This window comes from Lasioglossum baleicum, chromosome 19 (genome assembly GCF_051020765.1).
Source record: "Lasioglossum baleicum chromosome 19, iyLasBale1, whole genome shotgun sequence".
Lineage (NCBI taxonomy): Eukaryota > Metazoa > Arthropoda > Insecta > Hymenoptera > Halictidae > Lasioglossum > Lasioglossum baleicum.
In genome coordinates, this window is record NC_134947.1 from 2,356,675 (window position 1) to 2,373,141 (window position 16,467).

The window sequence follows — 16,467 nt, forward strand, 5'->3', positions numbered from 1 at the left end:
ATTTACGCTGAATGCTATGTCCGGTCTCGTACCAGAGCTTACATACAACAGTGCGCCTATCAAAGGGCCTAGCCGATTAAGATGGTCAAAACTGCCCTTAGAGCTTTTTCAACGGCTATTGAACCATTCGAAAGCTTGCCAAGAAAAACCCCTCTGAGTAAAATTTCAGCCCTCTAGCTTGCCCGTGAGGGTAGTTACAGGGAAAAATAGATTTTGCGGTTTTCGGCGCATTTTCCGGTCTAAAATGCGTTCTAAAATTCTGAAAAAAATGTGACACATTCTGGATCCCAAGGCGCATTTTTGAGAATTTTTTCAGATTTTTTTGTTTCAAACTGTGGTCGTAAAAAATGAAAAACCTCAAAAAAATCGGAAAAATATTTTTTTCTCAAAAATATGAAAACATGCTATTTTGCTGTTTGGTTCCCTGATAAAGTACTATAACAGGCAATGTTGTCAATTTTTTTTAGATTTTTTGTTCGGCTGCATCATTGTCAAAAACAATAAAAACCGAATTTTTTCGACGTTTTTGCTGTGAGGAGGAAAGTTACACTTGTTGGCTTTACCGTGTGCGTATATTAAGTAATTTTTAGCGTTATTACACTGAAACAAGCAATTATTTTACCTAAAAAATGTGATTTGAGAGAAAGAAAAAATTGTATTCTGTGCGATATATACCAGAATGTTCGCAACGCTTACAACATCGCCGGTTGGCACCGCGGTTAAGGCGTCCGACTACGGAGCGGATACTCTGGGGTTCGAATCCTGTCGATAGTGGTTTTTTTTCCATACGTCAAACTTTATTTTTTCAATTTCTTATTATGTATATGGTTTACTCATACGAGTTTAACAATATTTTTTTAATGTTTTAAAAATATTTAAGTAACATTTTTAAGCAAAATACATACAAAAATAGTTTTGGATCATAAAAAGTATTATAAAACTCCAGCATAATGCATGTACCGTCGACGGTCAACTCCGGTCTCAGTGCCTATAAAAACCTGGAGTTGACCGTTTTCCCTGGCCTTCCATCCGAACGGGAAAGGACAATATGACAGTACATAGCAGGTACAGAGGTAGTTAATTTTTACCACGTTTATATTAGTTTATGATTCTGGTCGCGCAATAATCAGCTACGAAGAATACAATGACCGTCGTAAAAACTGGCCTGCAAGGAATCTTAGCTTTTTGGGAGGGTGGTTATTATTTCCCTTACTAATAGCTGCGCGTATTTTCCGTACATCAAACTATATTTTTCCAATTTCTTATTATGTGGTTTATTCATGTGAGTTTAACAATATTTTTTTAATGTTTTAAAAATATTTAAGTAATATTTTTAAGTAAAATACATACAAAAATAGTTTTGGAGTATCTATTATTTCCTTGATTCTCTAATTGTATATGTTCATCATGGCGGTCCTGTTTAACATTTTTAACATTAAAAATCATGAATATAGTTTCTAGGCCTTTCGGAATTTGTAGAAACGGGTAAAATAGAAAGAAGTATATATAGCAGCTGTTCTTCCGAGTTGTCATTGTTAGCCAATTAGCTGCTGTTTTTACGTGACCTGTTAATTACAGAATTATTTATTTCTCGTAAAAGTAAATATTTGTATGGAGTTGATAGAAATAGACTTATCTTTTATAATTGTGGGCAGAATGCGGGATTTTATAGGCACTGAGAACAGAGTTGACCGTCGACGGTACATGCATTATGCTACTTTTATGATCCAAAACTATTTTTGTATGTATTTTGCTTAAAAATGTTACTTAAATATTTTTAAAACATTAAAAAAACATTGTTAAACTCGTATGAGTAAACCATATACATAATAAGAAATTGAAAAAATAAAGTTTGACGTATGGAAAAAAAAACCACTATTGACAGGATTCGAACCCCAGAGTATCCGCTCCGTAGTCGGACGCCTTAACCGCGGTGCCAACCGGCGATGTTGTAAGCGTTGCGAACATTCTGGTATATATCGCACAGAATACAATTTTTTCTTTCTCTCAAATCACATTTTTTAGGTAAAATAATTGCTTGTTTCAGTGTAATAACGCTAAAAATTACTTAATATACGCACACGGCAAAGCCAACAAGTGTAACTTTCCTCCTCACAGCAAAAACGTCGAAAAAATTCGGTTTTTATTGTTTTTGACAATGATGCAGCCGAACAAAAAATCTAAAAAAAATTGACAACATTGCCTGTTATAGTACTTTATCAGGGAACCAAACAGCAAAATAGCATGTTTTCATATTTTTGAGAAAAAAATATTTTTCCGATTTTTTTGAGGTTTTTCATTTTTTACGACCACAGTTTGAAACAAAAAAATCTGAAAAAATTCTCAAAAATGCGCCTTGGGATCCAGAATGTGTCACATTTTTTTCAGAATTTTAGAACGCATTTTAGACCGGAAAATGCGCCGAAAACCGCAAAATCTATTTTTCCCTGTAACTACCCTCACGGGCAAGCTAGAGGGCTGAAATTTTACTCAGAGGGGTTTTTCTTAGCAAGCTTTCGAATGGTTCAATAGCCGTTGAAAAAGCTCTAAGGGCAGTTTTGACCATCTTAATCGGCTAGGCCCTTTCTATACTTTACATTTTCATTTAATGACTTCGCAGGTTCTAGTTTTAGATTCATCTCCATTGGCGTATTGTATAATTTCGCATTTTCTATATTATATTTGCGCGCTAAAGACTCTATATATGTTTTTTGACTTAAGGTCATTACATTTTCATTTTTGCTATATATATATTCAACATCTATTCCAATATAATTTTTGATTTTACCCATATCTTTCATTTTGAACTTGCTAGACAATTTACATTTTACATTTATTATTTCCTGCTTGTTTTTACCACAAATTAGTAGATCATCTACAAAAACTAAGATATATATCGGTTCATTGTTATCAAATTTCGTATAGAGACAATAATCATACTCACTTCTATGAAAACCCAATCTCGAAACACATTTGTTAAAGCATTCGTACCATAAACGAGGGCTTTCTTTCAGTCCATATAATGATTTAGCCAGTTTGTGAACTTTGTTGCTGCCATCTTCATAGCCAATTGGTTGTTTCACATAGACCTCTGAATACACCTTACCATTCAGGAATGCCGTTTCTACATCCATCTGCTCAATCGTTAAACTATGTTGACAACAAAATGATAATAAAGTTCTTAAAGTTTGCATCTTCGCCACTGGTGAGTATGTGTCTTCGACTTCTTCTTTCTGCTGGAATCCTCTGACGACTAGTCTCGCTTTGTAGGTATTCTCTGATTTCCTTTTATAGATCCATTTTACATCTAAGGCAATCTTATTCTTTGGTTTATTCACTAACGTCCAGGTTTCGTTCTTATTGATACTGTCCATCTCACGATCCATAGCTTCCATCCAATATTTGGCTTCATTACTTGTGACCGCCTCCTTAAATGTAACAGGTACATTTGCATTGCAATAATTTACGTATACAAATTTGCACGACCCTTCACTTCCATATCGAACAGGTGGTCTTCTCTCTCTTTCGGATCTTCTTAGTATCATTTCCTCATCCTCTTCTTCTTCATTGTCACGTTGTTCTTCCTTCAAGCTTATATTTTTATTATATTGTTCTTCTTCATTTCCTTTATTATTTGATTGACGTTCTTCTTCATCACTTTTGTTATTCCATTTGCGTTCTTCTTCAATTTCATCGATATCCTTAAATCCAATACATTTTATGTCTTCTTCAATGACATCTACATGTCGGGCTGTCACTATTCTATTATTTATAAGAACCCTGTATCCAACATCCGTGTATCCTAGGAGAATTCCAGATTCTGCTTTCTTATCCCACTTTGATTTCCTCTTGACTTCTGGTACTCGAACAAAAACTGTACTTCCATATAATCGTAGGTTATTAACGCATGGCCTTTTACCAAAGAATATTTCAAATGGTGTTTTTCTTTCAATGGTATTAGCCAGTGTTCTGTTTTTTAGATAAGCCGCTGTTCTTACAATTTCTGGCCAGTAGCTTCTATTTACCTTTGATTCTGCTAGCAAGCATCTTGCCATGTCCATTATTGATCTATTATACCTTTCTGCTGTACCGTTCAGTTCATGGACATATGGAGGGCACGGGTTTATACGAATTCCCTTTTCTCGTGCAAAACGATAAACATTTGAATTTATATATTCTTTTCCATTATCACACCTTAATGTTTTAATAAACTTGCCAGTTATATTGTGAACTTCATTTACATACTCCATGAAGCAATCAAACACTTGTTCCTTGGATTTAATACAGTAGACTTTTGCCAGTTTGCTGAAATCATCAATAAATGACAGGAAATACTTTTCTCCACCATTTCCTGTAGTTGTGTGCGGCCCATTCAGATCCGTATGGACTATTTCCAATATCTCTGTTGCTCTGTTTCTACGGTTTTCAAATGGCAAATTGTGCATTTTATTTTGTATGCATATGGCACATTTCATATATTTGTGCTCCAGCTCCTTTGGTGCCCCTGTCAGTAACTCATTTTTGCATAAAATACTCAAATAATTGAAGTTTACATGCCCCAGTATACGGTGCCATTTTTCCTTTAAGGTTATGTGTGATTCACTTACCTTATTTATTATATTTGCTTTTCTTTCCATCTTTTCTGCATTACAATAGCTTGTAACTTTATACAATCCATTTTCCTTTTTTGCCATGGCAACCAATTTCCTATTTTGATTGTAAATTTTTGTAAAGTCTCCTTTGGATATTATCGTATTCTTGTCTGTCACTTTTGCATAACTTATCAAATTTGCTTCCATATTTTTTACAAAGTACACGTCTGGTAGCACTACTTTCACCCTTTCGTTGTACACTGAGAAGAATGTTGTTATTGTTCCTGACTTAGTTGCTTGCAGTACGCGACCGTCACCAACCTTTACGTTTACTGGAACTTTGAGTGTAACACATTCATCAAAATACTTATCTTCATTTACAATGTGGTCAGTGCACCCACTGTCCAACAACCACTCCAGCTGCATTTCATTTTGTGCATATTCATAGGTTATGTTTGACATGTTTACCTCTGTTACAAAACAACTTCCCTGCGCGTCCTTTTCTTGAGGCCTTTTATACTCATTTCGAACACTGTAATAATTTCCTCTTTGCTGGTATCTTCCACGGCCGCGACGAAATTGTCTATGATTTCCGCGAAACGATCCAGTTTTGAATGAACGACAATCTTTCTGAAAATGGCCAGGTTTACCACAGTTGAAGCAAGTTTGCTTATTACCGACATTACCACCGGTCGGTAACGACGCTGCATTGAAGACGTTTGATTTAGTAGTCGTTTCTTCTGTATTTTCTGTTTCAGGTTTCCTTTCTTCTGCTGCTTTCAACATTATTTTGCTTTTCACATATTCCACAGTTCTCTCTGCTTCGGGTACCACATCTATAATATCTCCAATATGACTGTATGCTTTTGGTAGCGCTTTCAGCATGTAATTCAGTTTTTCTTGTTCACTCACTTGAGCCCCTGCACCTTTTAGTTCATTTACAGCCCTTTCAAATTCATCGAAAAACTTTGTGGCCTCTGAGAAATCTTTCAATTTAATATTTTCCAAATTGCTTCGTCGCACTATTTGTAAGGCTGTTGATTTTTTTAAATACATTTCATCGAACTTTTTCATTATTTCGTACGCAGTTTCAAGTTCGCTTACGTACTCTAATTGCTTGTTCGTAATGGCACTATAAATATAATTTGTTGCCTTTATATCTTTGTCGTCCCAATCAGGTTGCTTGTCTGCTTCTATTTTCTCTCTGACGACAACTTCCTTGCATTTTTTGTATTGCAGAAATTTCAATATTCGTATTTTCCAGTTGCTGTAGTCCGATCCATCGAATATCGGAATTACTACGTCGTCAATTCTCTTGTTCGCCATTGTTTCAACACGTGGTCGCAGTTTCTCGAACTTTCGTTTGCTCTTCACTTGGTTACACTTCTCAACACTCTTTTTAACTTTATACTTCTGTTAAACCACGCTCTGCTACCATATTAAATAAATGACGCGTGGTTTAGGTTTATAACACAAAACTGGTTTATTCCGTTAAACTAATATTACACAGCTCTAACAAAAAGGTGGCTCTCGCACGAGGCTCACACAGACAACGCCATTACTCGACTGGACACTTTCTCATATCGTACATCCATCAGGTGGCGCTATTCGAACTGATGGTATCGGTCACCGTTGAATGTGAATGTATCATACCTTAATACTCAACAATTATAAAAAATATCTTTTGACACGCTTGTAAGGCGTTTTTACCTCCTCGAATTTATATTTTACGCATTCTATAAAACATTACATGTATGAAATGTAAACATAAAATACATGTTTAGTAAGAGTAAAAAATAGTTTGGGAGATTATACTTAAACAATTTTATTTTAATACAAAAAATCAATGAAAATTAATTAACAATTATTGTTTAACAAAATAAAAAAAATTTTATTTGTTAACAGTTAAGATTGACTATTTTTTAAATGAATTTTAGTGCAAATTTCATCCCGATATCTCTTATGGTTCTAGAGTTATAATAAAATGTCACTAAATTTCTCGATCCAGCCCACTGTGAGTCACCATGACTCCGCGAATACATAGAATTAAATACCCTGTTTAGAACAAATGCCACTAACGTTCTTGAAAAGAAATTTTGTACAAATTGATGAACAATCATCAACCTTGAGTCGGTTCCCCTTATCTTTATCTTTTCAAATGCATGTAGGATCGTGTCCGAACGGAAACACGTTCGAACTTCGCTCAACACGTGTGGTCCACAACCGCTTGTGGTGACGTCACTTCCCGCGAGTTGATGTGGAAGTTACATCTTCGTACCCCCCCCCTAAAAATAAAAAAAGAAACCAAAAGGGGGGGGGGTACGAGGATGTAACTTCCACATCAACTCGCGGGAAGTGACTTCACCACAAGCGGTTGTGGACCACACGTGTTGAGCGAAGTTCGAACGTGTTTCCGTTCGGACACGATCCTACATGCATTTGAAAAGATAAAGATAAGGGGAACCGACTCAAGGTTGATGATTTTATAGTAACTTGATATGACTCGATGGATGCTACTTAATATCGATAATACAGGTACAGGTACAGGTACAGCTATAGACAGCTATAGACAGGTACAGACAGGTTCAGGAACAGCTACAGACAGGTATGGACAGGTACATGAACAGCTACAGACAGGTATGGACAGGTACAGGAACAGCTACAGACAGGTATGGACAGGTACAGGAACAGCTACAGACAGGTATGGACAGGTACAGGAACAGCTACAGACAGGTATAGACAGGTACATGAACAGCTACAGACAGGTATGGACAGGTACAGGAACAGCTACAGACAGGTATGAACAGGTACAGGAACAGCTACAGACAGGTACGGGAACAGCTACAGACAGGTACAGGTATAGCGCATGTACAGGTATAGCGCATGTACAGGTATAGTGCATGTACAGGTACAGCTATAGCGCATGTACAGTATGCAATATGACGGTTGAACATCATATCCATGGATCTCTCTCTCTCAAGATTGGTCGACGCGTTTCTTTTACACGTAATTTCTTAATATTGTCCTGGAAGCTTATTCCGAAGTTCTCCGGCCGATCGTCGAACATTTTGTGCAATTTCGATCGTATGGATGTCTGTGTACGACTCATAGCAATTTCATCTTGCAAACATCCCATGTAATCATCAAACGATATTGTTGTCCTTACAACGTTAGACTTTACACCTTTTGCTTTTTTTTGTATCAGATTTTCCATCTACACGCAATGTGTACATTTTTGCTCTCAGTCCGACAAATTTCATCATTATCATCCCATTGTTCTCGTCTTTCATCAAGCCGGGAACCTTTTTATTTACAAGTAGGAAATTATACCTATTCTCTATCGACAATCACTTGTGTCGAAACAGTTAATATCGCGTCTCATGGTTTCATAAATGACCTCACACATAATATGATAAATTATGCTGTCGGTGTCTGTGTACATTACCTTACAGGTTTTACCATATCGAGGAACCATGTACTCATGATCAAATCCGTACAAGCAGGTTTTGGATATATCTAATATGCACATACCCACATAGATTGGTTTCTTGAAAAAAAGTTTTCGGAAAATGCATAGCGTTTATGGAAAATTTGGTTTCGCGATCATTGCCTCTGCACCATGTAGCCCATCCCCAACGTGTCACGAGGTTTACGTCTACATGATTCCAAACATTTTTCCATAGTTTTACCGAATACCGCGTTGTTCATCAATTTGTACATAATTTCTTTTCAAGAACGTTAGTAGCATTTGTTCTAAACAGGGTATTTAATTCTATGTATTCGCGGAGTCATGGTGACTCACAGTGGGCTGGATCGAGAAATTTAGTGACATTTTGTTATAACTCTAGAACCATAAGAGATATCGGGATGAAATTTGCACTAAAATTCATTTAAAAAATAGTCAATCTTAACTGTTAACAAATAAAATTTTTTTTATTTTGTTAAACAATAATTGTTAATTAATTTTCATTGATTTTTTGTATTAAAATAAAATTGTTTAAGTATAATCTCCCAAACTATTTTTTACTCTTACTAAACATGTATTTTATGTTTACATTTCATACATGTAATGTTTTATAGAATGCGTGAAATATAAATTCGAGGAGGTAAAAACGCCTCACAAGCGTGTCAAAAGATATTTTTTATAATAATTATAAATAATTTTTTCAATTTAATTGTTTTAAGTTCATGTTCATTCTATATATTACAACCTTTGTTATTTCGTATTATTTCATGTATGTGTAATGTGTTTATAAAAGATGAAAATATGAACAAAAATATAACAAATATAAAAGATAAGCCAATTAATCTTAGCAAAACGTTTCTAAATTGATGTTCACAGGTAAACTTTTGGTCAATTTGTTTAGTTTAATTAATTATTAAATCTGCAGCTTCTGGATATCTGCAGGCATAAAAACTGAGATTAAAATTATTATATTCAACAAATATTGTCAGATATAGATAAATTGACAGATATACTTACCCAAAAACAGTGATACTCACTAAGGAAAACTATGAAACTCTTAGTCCAGTTATATTATTACCGTTCGTTATGTTTTTAACAATAAAATTAATAGATTAACTATATTATTGTTAAAAATTACATACTTGTTTTAGGTAGGTACGAACTTTTAATGCAATTGCAAAAATATTCATATTTGGATGGTATTTAATGTATGTGAGTTGCTATGCGTCAGGTGAGACGTCCCCGATAACTTTAAACAATCATAATTTCCAAGATCGGATCGGTTCGGATATGATTTTTTTGTGGGGATATGTAGAGGAAGGTCTAATGAAAATGATCTGTTTATACGATTAGGTCCAGTTAGGTCCTCTAAAAAATACACCTTGCAAATTCTAAGAAAGTATATAGATTTTATTCATTTCATTAAATATTAATTTTTAATACATTGCGAGCAACCATCCTCAACTAACGGCGTTAATTGTTACCGCAAAGGACTGTTTTTCATTTACACAAAATCCCCAGAATAAATATTAAATAGGGTAATCAGGACACCTCGATGAAAAGAAGCAATTTTTTTGGCTGAAAAATACTGCATCCCAAAATGTCTATCTTTGTGAATTTATATTAACTACAGTTTTTTTGAACGAACATTAATTTTTTCAGCTTCGATGTTGATGGACATTTAGGAGGCAATATAAATTTATTAGAAATCGATATGAGAAAGAGAGAGAGAGACAGAGAGAGAGAGAGAGAGAGAGAGTCGACTCTTTCGTGAAATGTCACTAAATTTCTCGATCCGGCCCACTGTGTTAATAATTCAAACCTAATTTTATATGTTTTAGCATAGCATCCCACGTGAAACCTGGTAAAGTGTAATAATATGGTGGATCTAAACTGTAGCTCTTAATGCAAGTTTTTATGAAAATTTTCAAAAACATCAGCCAGTAACAAAACATCAGCTTTCAAATACAGATCGCTGTATTCACCCAAACTTTTTGTGTTGAAACGCTTCCACACATTCTCGGCATGCACATAATCACTAGACTGCGGATTTTATACATTTATGGCAAAAATGAGTATGTGCAATTTAAAGCAGTGGACAGGTTAACAGGATTTAAAAATATCAATGTACTCGTTTCAGCTAATTAATATCATTAGAGAAAAAATTACATTTCTATTTGGCTCCTATGTTGTGCAATTTATGAAGACAATTTTTATTTTTCATAAAGATCCGCAGTCTAATAATCACGTTCGGATACGGTTTCGCCTGTCAACGAACTGTAAAATGACTCGCAAACAAAGATCGTCTAATTTATCTACGCAATCGAGATATTCGTATGGAAAGAGACACCCTTTCGCGTCAACAACATGAAATTTTCTATGGAAAGATTTTGAAATTCGGAACGCGTAAAATTGTCAATTTGTTTGTGTCGAGGAAAGATGCTAATTTGTCGAGACTTGTGTTCAAACATTTTTGTACGAATCGATGAATCGTAATTTAATACAATTACGCGAATCTGATTGCTGATCTTAAACATTTTTGTAAATGAAATATACTTTTCTTTAGTTATTGGTAATACGTTGACACTACCTTCAAACGCATTAGCTATTTCTTCGATAATGAAATGTGAATCGTACCCGGATAAATTGTGGAAAACTATGGGAATGCAAAACGAATTTTTGTAATTTAAATTGCAATCTTGATGCGTGGGGCCTCTATATCGTCCTGTTAGATGACAATGATCGCACACCCGTATATCCTTTTCCTCACATGGTTTTTCACAAATGTTGCAATGCGCTGCGTTGATAAGTGCCTCGCACTGTTCATTCGTTAGCTGTTTCATAATTTATCAAATAAAAAAATTATAAGAAAGATCTTATTTTTATTTAAAACCAATCCTCCTCCTCCGCCTCGTCCTCCTACTCATACAATTAACTCGTATTTATTAAAAAGAAAACAATTACAGTAATAATATCGCCCCCTCCCTATACAGCGAGATATTTTTGACATTAGTGAAAAGTTACTCTTATCTACTCTTTAATTATACAAATATACAAGTATTAAAAAATATTTAAAATATAATTATTGCAGCGAATTTCTTGTCATTTGTCTTCATTATTTTTGTTTCCTGCGAACAGACAGATAGACAGTTATATATCATGTTATATACTTTGGGATATTTTTTCTTTGAAAATTTATTTACCTTCGAGCGACGATTCTTTGACGAATCCTCAGACGTCCATACCGCGCTTCGCCCAAAATCAATCTCCAATTTCGCAATCATCGTGAAACACTGTGTGAAAAAAATAAAAAAAACGTAAAAAGAGGTGTCATGTTTATGGTTTTGACGTGGAAAAAATTCAAAGTCGCGTCTTTATAACTGATACTTTACGTGTTTTTATAATTGTTAACCCCTGCTCGAAATGTTTGTACTTCGCGCAGACTGCAATGGTATGTGATGTTTTTTGTCGGTTGCCAACAGTGAAGTCGACACGGTTCGTCATCAGCAATTTCATACACGGGATCGTGAACTAGTACATCGTATTTCGGACAGTTGAAATTTTCCAAATTTATCGAGTTTATTTTCATTTTTCGAAGGATGTCTCTCTCTCGAAACATCCACCTTTGTACGCTACGACAGGATTCGCATAATCGCGCACAAAATTTTGAATTACTTCGAATATATCGTGCTGTTGATATTTTTCATAGCCGAAATCTTTAAATGGAATCCCGTGTATGAAATTGCTGACATACCATGCAGACTTTTTGTCAGCGTCGGATAAACAACGTTCTTCCCCAAGCGAAATTCGAAGAGTTCGAACGAGCCGTCATGACAAACATCGATCACATGGCTAACTCTTTGCATATAAATTTTTTTCCACAATTTTTTCCACTAGATTTTACATCATTTATTAATTTTTTTATTGTACTTACCGTTGAAGAAAGGGGGATGCGCGAAGTTGGCTGGTCGGATGATAAAAACACACACGCGATGTAACTTCGTATAGCGATCCTGATTGTCGACGTTTTTTCTTATGGTATAACTTCATACGACGACTGTTACGAGCAATTTATAATGAATACCCCTACCCACTAATGTAAAAAATATCTCCATATAATATTCCACACACACGCAACAAGTCCAACGGGCAGTACGCGAAAACCGTCACGTATGGAAAAATGGTTGATCTTTGAATCTCAACACGACAAACGCTTGCAACGATGGAACGTTCACGAAGACTTCGCGTTCCATTCATTCATTCTTACCATCCCCACCAACTACAATAAAAAGCTGGAAGAAATGATTTGAAATGCTACTCTTAATGAGCGTTTACGATAGCTGACTGTATGGCGATGGCAGACAGAAACAGCGACACGGTCCTCTTACATCTTGCATTACATCAATAAGAAGATCTTTCAGAGGGGACCGTTGTATATTTATGAAATTAAACAAGACGTTCATCGAACTCGTGAGATTAGACGTTCGTCGAAATCTCCGCTCGATAACAAAATCGTCGATAAACTTTATAATCTATACTAATTTAAATGATAACAAAATGAAATCTGTGCGAAAGTGCTCTGTACACCTAACTGAAAAACTTCTGTAATACAAGAATTTACACAATTTTCCTCAAAACCCTTGAAAATTGCCAATGAACGGATGCTGTTTCAGAAAGCGTGGCGTAAAATCTCTTGGCTTTCAATGAAGTATACTACAAGCGACCTTTAGCTACGTTGGATAGAAAAAATTCCATGACAAACGGAAAAATTTAGAAATTGACTTCTTTCTAGATTTTCGGCCAAATACCCCAGAGTTGGGCATTAATCGATTAAAATTTTAGTCAAGATTGATTAATGTGTATGATTAAAAGAAGAAATCATCGAAAAATCGAAGACTGATTCAATCGATTGATGAAGTTAATAATCACCATACGGTCTATCCATAAATTGTAATAACCGGGGAGATAGAGACAGAGAGCGGAGATGAAGAATTGACAGAAATATATCTCAAGAGAAACTCAGTTTACATTTTTTTCAGTATTCATACAGTTTTGATTCCGTATTTCATTTCGAAGTTCCAGCAGTTAATCATTAATGGAACGTTTGCGAAGACTTCGCGTTCCATCGCGTCCTGTTCATTCATTCTTACCATCCCCAACCAACTACGATAAAAAGATGTATGAAATTATTTGAAATGCTACTTTTAATGAATGTTTACGATAGCTGGCTGTATGGCGATGGCAGACAGAAACAGTGACACGGTCCTCTTGCACTACATCGATAAGAGGGGACCGTTGTACGAAATTAAACAAGACGAACTCGTGAGATTATACGTTCATCGAAATCTCCGCACGTGAGAAAAACCGTTGGTCCTCGAAAAATCGATGTTGAGAAAAATTATTGACTGGCTGTATGGTCCCCTTACATAAATCTTTCAGAGGGGACCGTTGTATATATTTATGAAATTAAACAAGACGTTCATTGAACTCCGTTCAAATGAATGTTTTACGATAGCTGCATGGCGATGACAGACATAAACAGTCTTGCATGTAGAGACGTGAAAACATAAACACGTTCGGACACGTTCCCAAGGGTCACCCCTCCCCCTCCCCCTCACCTGGCAATACCAGGAAACTGGTCTCGAATGCAATACCTGGAAACTGCCCCCCCTCCCCCACCTTTCAAGATATGGGCTGTATCCCCCCCCTCCCCCTCCCCCAAAAACATGATGCAATAATTCCATTAAAAATATGACGTAATATATGCTCGTGCAATACCGCTCGGCGGTACCGCTCTCCCGTGAAGTGAAAAGTGAATTAGAACCCGTGTATAACATCTACTAGTTATTTCTGAACAGAAATCAAAATTAGCGTTGCGGACATGCTCACGATTTCCATTTACTTCAATCAAGTATATTCAATTAACTTCAATTTCCATTGTATCCGATATGTAGCGTTGCGAATGAAATAGTCGCGATTCCATTTTCCATTTTTACCAATACTTGAAGCAATTTTGAGATATTCCAATTTTTTAAGAGTAAAGTTTGCATAGTTGTTTTGCATAAAATTTACAGTAATCATTTGGATCTCTGTTCGTTGAATTAGCGTTGCGCAGCAGAAGAATCGCGTTTGCATTCGAATCTTTCGACATTTCAGGCGCCCATGCTCCAGCTGCAACGGGCCACTGCAAAAGTGGTCCACGCAATCGATGCGGCTGCCGGGTGCGGTGTAGGTATTCGCGATTTCGATTAGAGTTCCGAGAGAATCATAATCTGTTGTCGCGAAAAATACCACCGCGTTGTTTATAGGCGGAATTAAAGTTAACGCGATAGTTGAACGTTCGCGTCTACACGCATATTGAAAAACGCACCTAAACGATTTGATTTAATTATTTATAAGAGTCGCGACCTCGTATTAGAGTAGAGGATCAACATTGCGGAACCAGTAGCGCACGGAGCATACGACCATTAAATTCGAGAGATACTTTATATTACTTTAGAGTTTTTGATACCGTCAAAATTGTGGAGCATACGCCCACCGGACCACTACGTAGAGAAGAAACGTATTGGTACGTTCTTAGGCCAGGTTTGCCGTAAGTAGTTAGCGCAAAATCACGGTGCAGGTTACTACGTTCAACTCCCCGCGGTGTGCCATGCCCATAACACACGACTCGTTTGCCGTTCGAGCAATGGAATAATTTTTAATTTCATCCCACCTGTGGTCAATCACTTGTAATGCGAGATCTATTGGAACATTTGTGAATAATGCAGTGACATCCAGTGATATCAGTTGCATATTCGTTGGTACGTGTAACGTTCTGAGTTCCTTGACCAATTGCCAACTGTCAACTGTGTGATACCTAGACTTTCCAACAATCTTGGATAGGATCATAGAAAGAAACTTTAAGAGTTTGTAGGTGGGACCACCTATACATAGAAGAAACAACGATTCTCCAAGCTAATTGTTGCTTATGCGTTTTGGGTAAAGCGTAAGCTCTAGGTATATTAGCATTATGGGTTTTTAACTTTTTACCTAGTTTTTCATCCATTTGTCCTTTCTTTACCAAATTAGTAATAATGGAATTTGCTTGCCTTTCAAAGGTGGAGGTATATTGAAATTTGCTAATTTTGTATGTGTTCTCATCTTTTAGCATATTGTTCACTTCAGAAATATAGAAATTTCTGTCTACCAAGACAGTCGTATTACCCTTGTCAGATTTCAGTAACATTAAATTATCATTATTTAATAGAAATTGTCTAGTTTCTTTTAAATCAAGTGTACATACAATTTTAGAGTTTGAATTGTCAGTATACTTCCTATGTGAATTGTGTGTAGTGAGGTTTAAGATTTTATTAATGATGCGTAATCTAGTGTCAGATTGAACGTTGCCCGTTTCAGTCAATTTTTCCACACCTGCTTCAATAGAAGCAATGAATTTAGGGGATGTAATGAATTTTTGGTGTGTTGCTAATGCAAATTTAGGACCTAATTCAAATACTTTTTCAACATTTTCAGGCATTTCGATGTTAGTTAAGTTCTTAACGCATTTGTTATTATTGTGTTACGTCCCGGGTCGGAAATGATCCGACGGAATGAAGCGGACCGGGCGGGAACGTAACCGAGTAATTTAATGAGACGATCTTAGATCCACGTGGCGCGTAACGTCCACGTCTGATCAGGGACCCGATACCGGTGTTCGTCGTTGTTGAGAAGGCGAAGAGGGGAATAAAGGCGAACCGAGACGGACGTCGTCCGTCGTGAACACCGCGTAGGAATGACACACGACGCGGTGGTAGTGGCGGTTCCCAGTGGTCGAAGTGTCACTATGTGGGTGTGTGCAACCCTTTCGAACGCGCGGGTTTGCTCGATGCGTGACAGGAGATTTGATCGAAGGGAATTAGTGTTCTCTCGGTACCGAGCACCCTCTGGGCTCAGACGTACACGATTGAAACACCAATTTTAGGGTTAGAGGAACGAATATAGGGAGCCTGAGGAATTTGAGGAATAGGTCGGGGACGAACAACCCGATGAACCACCACACGCACACACACTTTCGCGATCACTACAACCGGTCACTGGGAACAGCACATCTCCAAAGACTTGTCAATTCAAAGCTAACGGTTGCTATTAGCTGTGTTTTTGATATTGATATTTAAACTAATCACTAGACTGCGGATCTTTATGCAAAATTAATGTTGGCTGCCGCTATTACAAGGGACAGGAGCCAGACAGATATTTGATTCTCACTGTGATCATTTTAAGATGTTGAAAATAATACTATGGTGTTTTGAAATTATTTGAATCTCTCTACTGTATTAAAATGCACCTACTCATGTTTGCTACAAATGCATGAAATCCGCAGTCTAGTGATTGCATTACCTGATTGTTGTGATTTGTGCAGCAGTACAA

At 36.4% G+C, this 16,467-nt stretch overlaps 1 long non-coding RNA gene across 1 annotated transcript; it reads right to left on the reverse strand.

Moving 5' to 3' along the window:
* Nucleotides 1-10,999: 10,999 nt before the first annotated feature.
* Nucleotides 11,000-12,326, reverse strand: LOC143218468 (uncharacterized). Its single transcript, XR_013011078.1, has 3 exons — nt 11,993-12,326; nt 11,262-11,351; nt 11,000-11,186 (listed from the first exon to the last, which is right to left on the reverse strand). It is a non-coding gene; the product is annotated as an uncharacterized LOC143218468 (long non-coding RNA).
* Between the last annotated feature and the right edge of the window lie 4,141 nt (nt 12,327-16,467).